At 35.0% G+C, this 14,429-nt stretch overlaps 1 protein-coding gene across 1 annotated transcript in view; it reads right to left on the bottom strand.

Annotated features, from left to right (window-relative positions):
- LOC109830549 (3-isopropylmalate dehydratase large subunit, chloroplastic) overlaps nt 1-4,060 on the bottom strand; it is a 26,390-nt gene extending 22,330 nt beyond the window's left edge. Inside the window, exon 1 of the mRNA XM_020397834.1 lies at nt 4,056-4,060. The gene's annotated coding sequence lies outside the window, so the exon portion shown is untranslated. The remainder of the gene's footprint in view (nt 1-4,055) is intronic.

Raw genomic sequence — 14,429 nt, 5'->3', positions numbered from 1 at the left:
AACTATAATCAAACTTAAATAAATCTTTACTCATAAATAACAAACAAACTAAAATTTCAACATGAGACAAGTAGTATGCTAAAAAGATCAGACCTTTGTGACAAAACTCTGACGCTGCACGACCAACCTTCTGTCTTTCGAGATCTGCTGCATGAAAGATGAAAGATGATAAAAGTGACAGCATTAAAGAATGAAAATATCAATCTTTACAGGTTAAATCAACAAATCTTTAAAAAAAATTCTTTACCTAAAACCGTCAACGACGACATTTGAAGGCGGAGTCGACGACGAGATTCAAGGGAGGAGTCGACGACGAGCTTCGAAGGCGAGGTCGATGACGAGGTTCGAAGGCGAGGTCGACGACGAGCTACGAAGAACGATGACCTTGAGGTGAGTTGTGAACGAAGGCGAGGTTCGAAGGCGGAGTTGGTTTTGAAGGAGGAGAGGGAAAGAAAGAGGAGAGAGGATTCGATCGCTCAGATCTGAAGGAGGCGGCAGCCATCGCTCAGATCTGAAGGAGGCGGAAGCCCTAGCCCTAAAACCCCACTCTTTGATATTTATAGGTAGATAATGGGTATCATTTGTAAAACAAATTTTACATAATAAACATTTGGAATAATTCCAAGAAAAAACTAAGCCATGACCCCAAAGTCTAATAGAGATTCATCATCTTAATTTCCAATGGAAAAAAAATTCATCTTAATTTCCAAAGGGAAAAATAAAAAATCCAAACAAGCCCTGCATTTTTTTTGCCGAGATATTTTAGTTTCTACGTCATGTTTTTTGATTAATGTAACTAAACTAACCCAGCTACTTGATTCTAGCTATAACTAATTTGCATTGTTCTAATATCACATTTTTATAAAAATAAAGGGTGCTTATATTCTTATTAAATTGTTTATCGGGCTCACTCTTCATTAATCTAATCCTTTGTTTTTTTTTCCTATCGCATCAAAACTTAAGAACACGGTGGGATGGAATTAGGTGAAAGCGTTTGTTGTTATTTTCAACTACCAATGTGGAAATGAAAAGGCTTCAGTGTTTTTTTCCTCTCTCTCTCTCTCTCTCTCTTCGACTACCGAATAAAATTGTTAATGAACTATCAAACATATATTTGGTTAAATTTCTATGAAAAATTTATCAAATTAATAAACGACAACAAATTAATCAAACATATCTTTGGTTAAATTTTATTTATTTATAAACCAGATACTAAAAAATATTTTTTTATTAAATGAATTATCACTTCGAACTTGATCATTAATAAACGAATAATAACCAAATATTAATTAAATTTTCAATTCACTTTTACACTAAAATGAATTTATAGCAGAATATTACAATTATTTAGAGCATAATACTTAATTTTGTTAACATAATCAATATTTGAGAATATAAATTGAGAATCACCGTTCATGCTACTCAATAGATCTCTCTTACACACAATCTAATTGTTGACATTGAGGAGATTGGGATAGTTTATGTGCATAAAGATGTGAAGAGACTTAATAGGGGATATTTATAGAACTATAGATATATTGTTTTATTACGTCATTATGTGTGAGTTGTTGGGGTAGTATTGTTATATTTGCACCATACAATATTATTAGACATCTATTTTTCAAATGCAACTCATTTGTAGTTCTTAATAGTTGATAGCTGTAAAAATCGGTTCAAAATAAAAATAAAATTGAGATCAAACAATATTAACGAATTGTAGAAAAGAGGCGAGGGTCGTGCTTGGCACGGGGTACATACTAGTTCCAGACGGAATATTCCGTCTGGAATAGTTAAAAAACCGTCTGCAATAGCTATTCCAGACGGAATTCCGTCTGGAATAGCCGTCTAGTTAGTTTCCGTCTGGAAAAGTTTAATCCAGACGGAAAATCCGTCTAGGATACATCCTAGACAGATTTTCCTCGACGGAAAAAAAAATCCATCTAGAATACATCCTAGACGGATTATTCTAGACGGAATTAATTTTTTTATTTTTTTCCATTAAAATGGCATCCTAGACGGAATTTGAGCATTCTAGACGAAATTTCCGTCTAGAATGCTTTGCTACAGTAGTTTTTTTTTTTTGCAGAATCTACTTTAGGTTTATGTACACAATATTGAATAACAAAAAATTATATTCATATCCAACACAATCTAATTATATTCCAATATCAAATCTCATTATATTCAAATAATACATTCAACAAAATAGTAGAGAGATACATAAATTGTTTACAAACTTTTACATAAATTATTTACAATGGCTATGACACTACGGAAGCTTCTTCAACTCCTTCCCTATACATTTACTCAAACCCTCTTCTTCACCTTCTTCCTCATCATCCTGAGTGTAGACTTTGGGGTATTTAAGGGCAAATAAATTGCTTGGAACTGACAAAAGAATGAGAAGCTAACTGTTAGTAAAAAATTTTCAAATGTAAAAAAGATTAAGAGTAAGATTGAAGGTAATGTAGCATAACAACAATAATAATGAGCATAACAACAATAATAATCACCTTATTAAGTTGCAACATATATTCATACAAGCTTTAGAGATCAAAGCTCATAGACAAGAACAAGAATACATATATTCATTCAAATAAAAATACAATGCAAATACAAAGTAGAATAAATTGGAATATTTTGCTTACCCAACACTCCCCAAGATATTTCCAGAGCAGCAAACTCAGTAGGCCTTCAAGAAAAACTAAAAAGAAGAAAGAAGTAAGCAGGCCGCTAAGCATCACAACACAGAATTTTCCTGCACACAATGAGACTTAAGTAATAAAATTCACAACAATATGCATAAAGATATGCAAATATTGCAAACTAAGAGCTATAAAGAGTTGGAGTAGCCTCTGACAGTTGTCCATAACAATATGCTTATTACAGACATGTAAATATCACAAACATTTTCCAAGTAGCAAGTAAGCATTTTCCAAGTAGCAATTTAATCAGCAGACACAAGAAACATCATCAAGGTCATGGCATCATTCTAATGATAAAAAAAAGCACTTAACCCTTCTACAAGACTAATAACTCAGTGATTACTCACTTAAATGATTTAATCTTCATCTTCATTCAAACCCCCTCGGAAATCAACCAACGGATGCATCATTAGACAGTACTATAACAATTATGTTATCAAGATTCAAGACTTCATCTTTCCTTTTTGTTCATTCAACAAAGAAAATGGCACAAAGTAACAAAAGAAAAATCGAATTTGACCTTAAACCCTACAACAACAAAATTTGCAGGAATCTAAAGAAAGAAATTTCTAATCTTAAAAAAACGTGATAAAGCATTGACCTGTGAAATCCCAGTCTTTTAAGAACTGGGAGAGTGAAGACGCACATGCATATATCCACACATACACATGCATCCATCCATGCGCACACATACAAATACAAACTATTCATAAGGTCAAAGTGAGATGAACATGTAACCACCCTATCACAAGCAATAATACCACCAGGCTAATCAATTTGTATCAGTCATGGAAAGTTACTTCTCCTTCAGCATGTCTTTCATTCATTCACAACTTGCTAGAGTCGTGATTCAACCTGACTTACATTTCTTAAAATTTTGGTCAAAGTATATCTCTTTTTATTAAATTACACTAATTTCCAATCAAACTGCTCACATGCGGTCAAAGCATATACTTAATAATACAAGTTCATTCTAAATTAGCAAAATTAAACATAGATTAGAAGAGTAAAAGTAACCGGATGACGGGGATCACAAAACTAGGGTTTGAGAAAATTAGGGTTTGAGAAACTGTCAATATCTAATCGGGGATCAAAAAACTTCAAATCAATTGCTGAAATCAAGCTAGATCGAAAGCAAACCTCAAAGAGTTGGAGTTTTTCGACTGAAGCCCTTTTCCTGTTTGAGGGGGGAGGCGACGACGGGACGGCGAGGTCGGAGGAGAGGGACGGCGACGACGTGACGGCGAGGTCGAAGGAGAGGGACGGCGACGACGGGACGGCGAGGTCGAAGGAGAGGGACAGCGACGACGTGACGGAAAGGTCGAAGGAGAAGGACGGTGACGACGGGACGGCGAGGTCGAAGGAGCGGGACTCTCTGATTTGGGGGTTTTTGATAGAGGGTGAACGAAGAAAAGGGCAGTGGACTCTCTGATTTAGGGGGTTTTGTAATTTAATTTTTTATTTTTTTTGATTAAAAAAAGGGAGGCAAAATTCCCGCCATTCTAAAAAAGGGAGGCAAAAATTGGTCTATGTATTCTAGACGGAAATTTCCGTCTAGAATACTATTCTAGACGAAAATTTCCGTCTAGAATACCTAGTTATTTTTAAAAAAATAATAAAAAATAAAGTAACCGTCTAGAATACTATTCTAGACGGAATTTTCTGTCTAGAATATTTTATTCTAGACGGAATATTCTAGACGGAAAATTTCCGTCTAGTTTAATACATTCTAGACGAAAAAAATCCGTCTAGAATACTTGATTTTCTACTAGTGTAGGGTATTCGGCTCACCCTCAGAGGAGGTAAGTCCTTGGTCATCACTAGGAATATGGGCTACAAGGAACTCCATATCAGAGGGGTCAGATGAAATTATAATGATTTCTGAAGGTGATGAATCAACTGGAATAACTTCTACTGCTATATCATCGTCCTCAGCATGATCAATCACGAACTCTGATGAATCTATCATAATAACTTTTACTGGCTCGACCTCCGATGAGTCTGGGGTCATATGGTTAGCCACTATCAAACTTGGGTCAGTTTTATCAAAAGTATATCCCTAGTCTCTTAAGCTGGGTTCCCAAGAGCTATCTACAGAAATCATAAAGCTGGACGGGGTAGATGATGAACTGGAAGATGAATTGGTTCCCGTCATCCTACAAAAAAGGGAACCATCCATCAGCTCACTGAAGTAAAAGGACAAAGTAAAACAAAATAAACATCTAAACACTCCTTAATAAACCTAAAAGGCTTTACTATAAAAAATTTATATGCATACATGTATATACATATGTATACATGCATATATATCACATAGTTGATCCATACGCTAACACTCATCTAGCGCATATGCACTATGATAACATGCCCTACAAGGTTTCTAACATCGAAACCTAAGCTATGATACCATCTTACTGTCACGCACCGAAATTGCAGCGGAAATTCATAATATGCTGGGTGCGCGACAGCAGTAACCCGTGCACATGACAATTCTAATGCACTAGTCAAGCCTAACACTTTATATCACATAGTTTATCATAAAATATTCATAAACCTGCTGATGATAGAAGTCAGAGCAACTATATATATATAATCGGTACTTACAGCCTACAATGCTCACCGTTATAAGCATTTTTACAAAACAAAACAAATTTTGCTAAAGGTAACATAAAAAAGAAGAGGCTCTCCATATAACGCCTCTTAGCCAAAAGCTCAAACCAAAAGTTCGGCTAGTATGAAGCTACGCCGGATCTGAAAAAAAATTAGAAACAACGGGATAAGCTAACGCTCAGTGAGAACATTTCCCACTAGAGTTTCTAGGTAACTAACAAAATAGTAATAAAAATAAGTCTCAGAAATAATAAATTATAAATTTTGCATCAGAAGTTCAAAGATAGCAAAATACGATTACAAATATCATAATATTGTCGACTTCAAGAAAGATTGCAACAATTGTATTTTTTTTCTTATGTTCAACTGAATATACAGTGACGTTTCATGGAATCAAACCCTTTTTGAATCAAGGTAAGCATTAAGAAAGAAAAGAACTACTAATTTGTACAAAACCAGAGAATTATTGGTTTCTCAATTTCACAGTCAATTATCAGAATCTTAGTTCTCGATGAGTTATTTATGAAGGTAAAAGTCACCCCATAGGTCACACTAAAGCTATGAATTATAGCCCAGTAGCAAGGGAATGCGTAAATTGCATCACATAACAGATAATTCTCGGGAATCGAATGCACCTAACACTGCCATAGGTTACTGGCCAAATACAGAGGGGTCAGAATAAATTTCAGAATGGCCAATACAGAAGGGCCAAGGCCAATACAGAGGGACCAAATAAAGGTGCATTCACCATATGGCAGGCAAAAATAATCCATAGTGGACTATTTGAGGGTTTAAAAACATCGAGATCACATGTAAAATGAGTAATACTTTGCATATCAGAATTTATAGATATTTTCAAATGAAGTTGACAAGGTAAAGCTTCTCATTTTAGTTAAAATAGTTCACGGATTTGTACTTTTTCTTTTATTAGACACTAAGTCATGGAAAATTATTGAATCTGTTAAACTATTGAATTACATTCCAAATACTTCATCAAAACTTTCAGATAAAATAATGCCCATAATTATTTGAAAATTGCATGAGAGCCAAATTCATTTTTCTTATTCTACATAAAAATCAAATTCGCTTTTCATATATTGTACGAGGCTAATATCGTATTATAGGATAGACCATAATATAGAAATAAGTCAAATATTTATATACATGAAAATGACATATTATTTATTTTTTGATCACAAGATAAATCAAATATAATACTCATGCAATTTCATATTGTAAAATACTAGTGAACTCACTTCTAGTGGACATAATTTCCCCAAAATATTACTCCCCTGGATATCAACCAGATCCTATAATATAAGATATAAGACTAATTATTAACTCAAGACAAATATATATTATAAGTAAATCAATTCATAATCTAGAGCCTAATAAATTTAGATATAATCAATAATAATTAAATTCTACAGTACATATGAGCTTATTATTAACTTTAGCCTAATAAATTTAGATATAATCAATAATAATTAAATTCTACAGTACATATGAGCTTATTATTAACTTTAGCAATTTATCAAAATTTTATAACTCTCATACAGTACATATGAGCTTATTATTAACTTTAGCAATTTATCAAAATTTTATAACTCTCATATACTAGCTTCTGGACTTCCTAATAATTTATGATAAGAAAGGGGGTTATAGGGAATTAATCAAGCCTATAGTTATCTTTTATTCTTAAATTGGATTTGTTTACAAATAGAGTAATTGATAGGGCTCTATATGTAATTATTCTGTTCATATATAATCCTAGATTTTTCTGTTAGTGTTTATTTACAATCTTTGTGTCTTTTAGGGACTTAGAATGAATTATCCTCCACCCAAAAGGGTTTTATAGGCAAAGTTAAAATAACTTAGGGGTTTTGATAAATTTTCCTCCCCTTATTTGTCTAAACCTGCACATCTTCCTTCTCTGTTCTTCTTCGTTTTTTTTCTTCTTCTTATTTTCTCTCTTCACAATCCTTATCTAGTTCTCAGAGGGTTTGGTTGAGGATGAGAGGATATTTTCCGAAAAAAATTTCTTTGTTTTTTCCCTTTCTGTGGTTTCCTTTGATTTCTCTGTTTTATTCCTTCATTAAGGAGGTGCCGACCAATTTGTCGAATGGATTTTAGCCACTAAACACTAACGTGGTAGATAATCAGGAGTTAGGGGTGAAATCCCAATAAAACCCTTAATTAGTTTTCTAATTTGTAATTAAAAAATTTCTCCATTAATCAAGTTTTAAGACACTAATTTTTTAGGCTACTACACGCGGGCTTAAACCGGTCTAGCCTATGCCCAACCCTAACTAGAAACATATTCATGATACATATTTTTTTAATTAGCAACGCTATGGCATTAATATCTCAACTAGATATTATTATTACATATAAGAAAAATAATAATCTCAATTCTTTTGAACCCGCCCACATGCACAAACAGACGGTTCTGAACCTTATAGAGCAAATAGGTAATTTGGCTCATTTAGTGTAAGGCTTAGAATTATCTGCTCGCATATGGACGGCCGTAAGAGGTTTCCCGTGTGTAAAATAATCAGATTGGTACTTTTTTTTAATAGAAAAATAACCACATTGGGATAACTTCAATATTAATACCATATAAAATAACCCATGTAATATCACCCCTAAAAGAAAAACCCAACAACAAATTGCAAACATGGTCCTACTAAAATGCTGATTACTAGGTGTGTTTGGTAATCAATGTGTTTTTTATTGTGTTTTTGTAAAAAAACACCATGCTATGGTGTTTCTTTTTCAAATGTGTTATGAAAACACCATTTTGGTCAAACTAGTTTGACCATTTATATAGCGGCAGTGGGCAGGCGACGGTCGGGTAGCGGTTGGCGCGGCGGTCGGCCGAGCGGGGCGACGGGCGAACGACGACATGTCGGCTACCGGCGGGTAGCGCGCAAGTGACGCGGATAGCGCGGCCAACAGGCGGGCAGCGACGGGTGCCGGCGAGCGAGTGGCAGGTGGTCAGCCAATGGGGGACGACAAAGCGGCGGGTGGCAGGGTGGTCAGGCCGACGGGCGGACGGCGGCCGACCGGCGGGTGGCTGGCGGACGCGGCGTGGCAGTGGTGCGGCGGGCGGGTGTAGGGTGTGACAGGTGGTGAGTGGCCGACGGACCTGGCGAAAGCAGTTGCGTGCGGCTGTGGCGCGGCCGCCGGCCGGAGGCGGGCGGCGGCGGGGCGACTTGGTGGCCGATCGGGCAGAGCGACGATGGCGTGTGCTGGTCGGCGGAGGTGAAGGGTGGTTGGTGCGCGCTGATGGGCGGCGCGGCGGGCCGGGGAGCGGACGGCGACTAGCGGTGGTGGCAACGGCGGCGGCAGCGGGTCGGGGAGCGGGCGACGGTAAGCGACGTACGTCGGTCACACGGGAGGGCGGGCAGCGATGACTTAGAACGAACGCGACGGGCGTGGACGCGCGGAGCGGTGGGCCTGAGGGGCGAGCGGGCGCGCGGTGGCCGGCCAGCGGCGGGGTGGCGGCGGGCGCAACGGCGGCTGCGAGGAGCGGATTGGCGGCCGGCTTAGATGAAAAAAAACGAATGGATTAAAAACACATTTTTGTTGTTTTGAGAAAAGTGTTTAATTTTTTAGATTTTGTAAAGGGACAATAAAAAAACGCCCCGGTTGCCAAACGGTTTTTTTTTGTTTTTGTTGAAAAAAAACAAAAACGACAAAAACGTCACGGTTGCCGAACGCTCCCTTAATTTAGCCATTTTAATAGTATAATCAAGACCAATTGACTAAGTAGAACTTAAATACGTTATAATTTACTCTTCTAGTTCTTATACGCCCTCACTAGTCACTGTTCTTTTGCAGCACTTGCATACTTTGAAAATTAGCATTTTTCAGTACCTTTGTTACACAAACATGGAACTATAACCCCGATTACGTCTACTTTTAGAGCCCTTTAACTCTTCGTTAGCAACCTCAAAAATTTTGGTGCATCGAGTGCAGTAATTATAAATATTTTCTAAAATTTCAGCTTTCGGCTTTTATAATTGTCTAATCAATCTAGCAATTGTCGCTCCATTTGGCAGGTAAATAGTTTGGAAAGCATCCTGGAAACTATGTTATCTTCTACATTTCCATGATGTTTTGGCTAAAGTAAAAATATCATGCGTCTAGAAACAATACTATTTTTATGGACTAAAACATCCTCAAGTAAGAAAAACAACACTTTAACTGAAATACGTTTTAGATGTTTTGAGTTTGATATCGTGTTTTTAGTTTTTAAGAGTGTTACTTTATACGTAATTCAAATACGTTAAGCTACTTTGATATAATAAGAGAGATGACTGATTATATTTCTTTGTTGACTAACTTACAGATAATCATTAACTAAACATTAAATGCTTAAAAAGGAAGAGACAATTAGTACCTCTTTTAGCTATCTTATTAGAAGAAGAGAATAGACTTTTTTTAATCAGTAAAATAAATAGTTTGTGTGCAAACTGATTAACTAATTGAACTGATTGAATTGTAACAGTTCTATTTAGTTTTAGAAAACTTCGGTTCAGTTTGTTTCTAAAATATTTGAAATGAAAATAATCGAACCAACTCCTTTCATTATAGTTGCCTATAACTAGTGCTCATTCAAGGTGAATAGATAATTTATACTAATATATTTAAGTATCTTAATTGATAAATGTTTGATTTTAGTTTGTAAATTCGTTGATTTGATGAGGTTTCTCTTCGGTTTGGGATATGAGATGAATGAAAGGTTTGAAGGAATAATAGTGTTTGCTATTAGCTAAAAATTTCTCTAACTTTACATGTGTAAGCCCAAACCAAATAAATCGAACAAAAGCACACCGAACTGACTGTTTGCTCACCCCAAATTCCTTCACCCCCTAGTTTGAGGTTATAGGACTTCCCATAACCATTATACCCTCACACTTCATGCATTCCCCACACCAATGATATATTATAATATAATATGTTCAATTATGGAGCCATTTGTAATTTTAGAATTTTTGGTGTGCTCTTTTTAAAGTTTTGAGAATTGTTTGTAGTTTTTGAAACTTTCATGGTGTGTTTGTAAAGATTATAGGGGGCTTCTTTGTAAAATTTCCATAGTGTTATTTGTAATTTAAAAAATATTAGGGGCTTTTGCAAATTCTTTGGGGGTGTTTGCAATTGTGAAGACTTCCAAGGGCTGTTTATAAACTTTTAAAGAGATGTTTGTAATATTTTGAAAATGTTAGCATTATATTTGTTATTTTAACAACTTTTATGGTGATAGTTGTAAAAATTTTAAATGACTATTGGTAAAATTTTCAAGGAGATGTTTGTAATTTTTTAAACATTAAAAGGATTTCATATAAATTTCTAGGATTTTTTAATAAAACTTTAGGAGGGTTTTCAAACTTTTTTGAGAAGTGTTCTTAATTTTCAAATTTTCTAAGGATTGTTTGCAAATTATGAATCTTAAAGTGGATAGTTCATAATTTTCTGAATCTTAAGGAAATGTTTGCAACTTTCATAGGACTATTTATAATTTTTAGATTTTTATATGGGATTTTGTAATTTTTGAAACTTTCAAGGGGTCGTTCGTAAAATTTTTAGGGAGTTGTTTAAAATATTTTAAGTTTTTCAACAGGGCCTTTGTTATTTTTACAATTTTCATGGGTCTTGTTAAAATTTTTTCAAAGGGTTGTTTGTATAGTTTTCAAGTGGACCTTTGTAATTTTTGAGACTTTCAATGGGCTAATTCTAAAAAATTCAAATGGTTGTTTATAAAAAATTTAGGATATTATCTGTAATTTTTGAACTTTTTCTTTGACTTTTGTAAATTTTTTAGTTTTTAGGTATTGTTTGCAATTTATGGATTTTACAAGGGGCGATTTATAATAGTTTGAATTTTATATATGGTGCTTCTTATATTTTTTGGACTTTAGGGGTTTATTTGTAATTTTTAAATATTAGGGTTTTTTTGCAAATTTTTAGTTTTTTATGAGCCTATTTGGAATTTTAGATTTATCAAGAGGTTGTTTCTAATTTTTGAATCTAAGTGAGAAGTTAGTAACTTTTAGATTTTTAGGAGGTTGTTTGTAGTTTTTTAATTTTAAAGGGGTAGTTGATATTTTTCTAATCTTGGAAAATTCCTTTTATATAAAAGATGATTTTGATTAATCGTATGAAAAAGTTTACGAGAATGCGGTATGTGCTGTTTCAGAATTAGGGTGTCTATTCTTGAACTTCCTGTACTATATAATGCATAGACCAAACGTAGGGCTGTCCATCCGGGCCGGCCCGGCCCGGCCCGGCCCGGCCCGGACCGGCCCGGAAAACCGGGCGGGCCGGCCCGGTTTGTTTTTTTTTTTTAATTTTGTTTTTTTTTATTTTTTTAAATTTTAACAAAACCATAAATTATAAATTATTATAAAAAATGTCATAAATTTTATTAATAACTTGAAATGAAATGACATAAATTACAAGTACAAAAAATGATAAAAATAACTTCTTTATTAATAATCGGTAAATCCTTTACAAGTATAAATTTATTTCGAAATTCGTCGCATCACAATAGATGAGTACATCCCAACTAGGTTGGCACCTACTCACCCATATCACTATCATTTGCAACTTTTTTCGAAATAATTTAATTCAAATTTAAAGCTAAGAAATAAAAATTACAATTTTATGAATATTATCTAATCATTATATCTATCTGCTAGTCCCAACTCTTCAAATTTATCTTCAATCATAGCAATCCGTTCGATGCCTTGTGTTCGCTTCTCGTATCTCCACCAATCCTGTAAGCACATCACCGCTTGTACAGTATACGGATCTAAGCATGTCCTGTGGTCGTCGATCAAACGTCCTGCTGTGCTGAAAGCGGATTCCGAGGCTACAGTCGAAACCTGCACTGATAGTAAGTCACGAACCATGGTGGAAAGTATAGGATATGAAACTGATCCATATACTTTCCACCATTGCAAAATATCTAAAGCATTTCCTTGACATCTAACTAAAGAAGCAGAAAAATATTCATCTATTTCAGAAACATCTAATCCTGATGAAGTTCCAGATCCACCAGTTAGTTCAGCTACCATTGCATACCTATCAAAACTTACACTTTTACCTCGACCTGTGCTCGAAGCTGAAGGTGCCGAAGCTGAAGACTGTTGTGTAGCTACACCATATCTAGCTGCATACTCATCATATAAGGTTTGAAAATAATTTCTAATAGCTAAATAATGAGTAGTAGCAGTAAGGGTGGATCCATCATCTAAGTCTATAATCTGTCCACCATACAATGATTGTAACAAACTTCGAAGGCCAATTTCCTTCAAGCATGGATCAATAAGAACACCAATACCAAAAATATGAGGAATAGGCCTAAAATACTTATTAAATTTACTCTCCATTTCAAAAATTATACTTCCAAAAATATCATCCATACGATATTTTGTAAAATTTTTTTGAATATTTAAAATTTGTAAAGCAGCTAAAGTAATAGTTGGATAATAACAACCAGATAATAACATAGTAGCATCATAAAAAACTTGTAACATCTCATTTAATTTACATATAACTGTCCATTCATCTTCAGTTATTCCATAAGCACTACCAGAGCTAGAACTAGAAGCATAAAAATTTATAAAATCATTTATAATTTCTTTATATTCTATTGCTACAGATAACATTGCATAGGTGGAATTCCACCTATGGTCAACATCTTTTGGAATTAGTCTAGGCTTATAATTTTTTCTTTTACAACATTGTTTCCATCTTTTAATTCTCATTTCAGAAGCATTATGCATATTAGTAACTGTTCTAACTTTTTCTATCATGGGTTTAATTTCAGAAAATGCACTTTGAACAATTAAATTTAAAATATGACAGATACATCTAACATGAAAAAGCTCACCATGACATGGCAATGACAAAGTTATTTTCAGAAAATCAACAGCTACATTATTATTACTTGCATTATCTAGTGAAAGAGTAAATATTCTTTGATCAATTTCTAGTTTCATAAGTTCTTCAACAATTAAATTTGCAACATTAATACCAGTGTGTGACTCTTCAATTGCAATAAAAGAAACAACTCTTTTAAACATTTTCCAACTTTCATCAATCCAGTGTGCTGTTATACATAAATAACCAGTTTGCACTCTAGATGACCAAATATCAGAAGTTAAAGAAAATTTGCAGTTTAAATTTTTAAAATAAGAAATTATTTTTCCCTGTTCCTCAACATAATATTTTAAAATATCACGTTGACAGGTTTGACGAGAAAATTTTGTAAATGCAGGATAAAAACCATCTCTAAATAAATCTTCAAATTCATCATCTTCTACTAATTTAAAAGGAAGGTTTTTAAGAACAATAAACCTGATTACGCATTTCCGGGCTCGGGCAGCGTCATAATTCCAACTGCCGAGGGTACCTGAAGAGGATGATTGGGAAAGCATAGACTGCCGGATATCACCTTGTAGATTTTGGCCTTTGTTGTGTTTTTCAATATGCCGTTTGAGATGGTTGGTGCCGCTCTTATGATGAGCTTTGAATATCTGGCCGCACAACGCACATTTCGCATTCTGAGAGATGATCCTACCGTGTTCATCCTTGGTGACGTCTATCTTCTCAAAAAAATTCCATACATCAGACCTCGGCCTTTTTGGAGCTCTTGGTGCCGTAGATTCGTCGCCACCAGATTCAGGATTAACACCGGTAGGATGAGGAGTTGTTGTAGGAGGACTCATCTCTGGATCGGTAGGAGTTGCATGTTGCTCTTCATAATCAGACCCAGAAGCCATTTGTTGGAAGTATTAGAAAATACAAAAGATTATAGGATAGTATATTAGTATGAGATAGTATAAGATTGTATAAGAGAGTAGTAGAGAGAGAAATAGATGAGTTTTGTTGTGAGAAAATGAATTGAAACCCCCCCTCTATTTATAGAAGCAGCCCCCTAGGTAAATGACCAAAAAACCCTCGAAAAATAGCCGTTTTTTGACCGTTTTAAGGGGCAAAACGGTCAAAAGACCAAATCTGGCCGTTAGGCCAGATTTGGCCCGGGCCGGGCTGGGCAACGGTCACCTTTGTGACCGTTATGGCCGGGCCGGGCCGGGTCGGGCC

This window comes from Asparagus officinalis, chromosome 2, assembly GCF_001876935.1.
Source record: "Asparagus officinalis chromosome 2, Aspof.V1, whole genome shotgun sequence".
Classification (NCBI taxonomy): domain Eukaryota; kingdom Viridiplantae; phylum Streptophyta; class Magnoliopsida; order Asparagales; family Asparagaceae; genus Asparagus; species Asparagus officinalis.
This window is presented reverse-complemented; position numbering and strand designations above follow the sequence as displayed.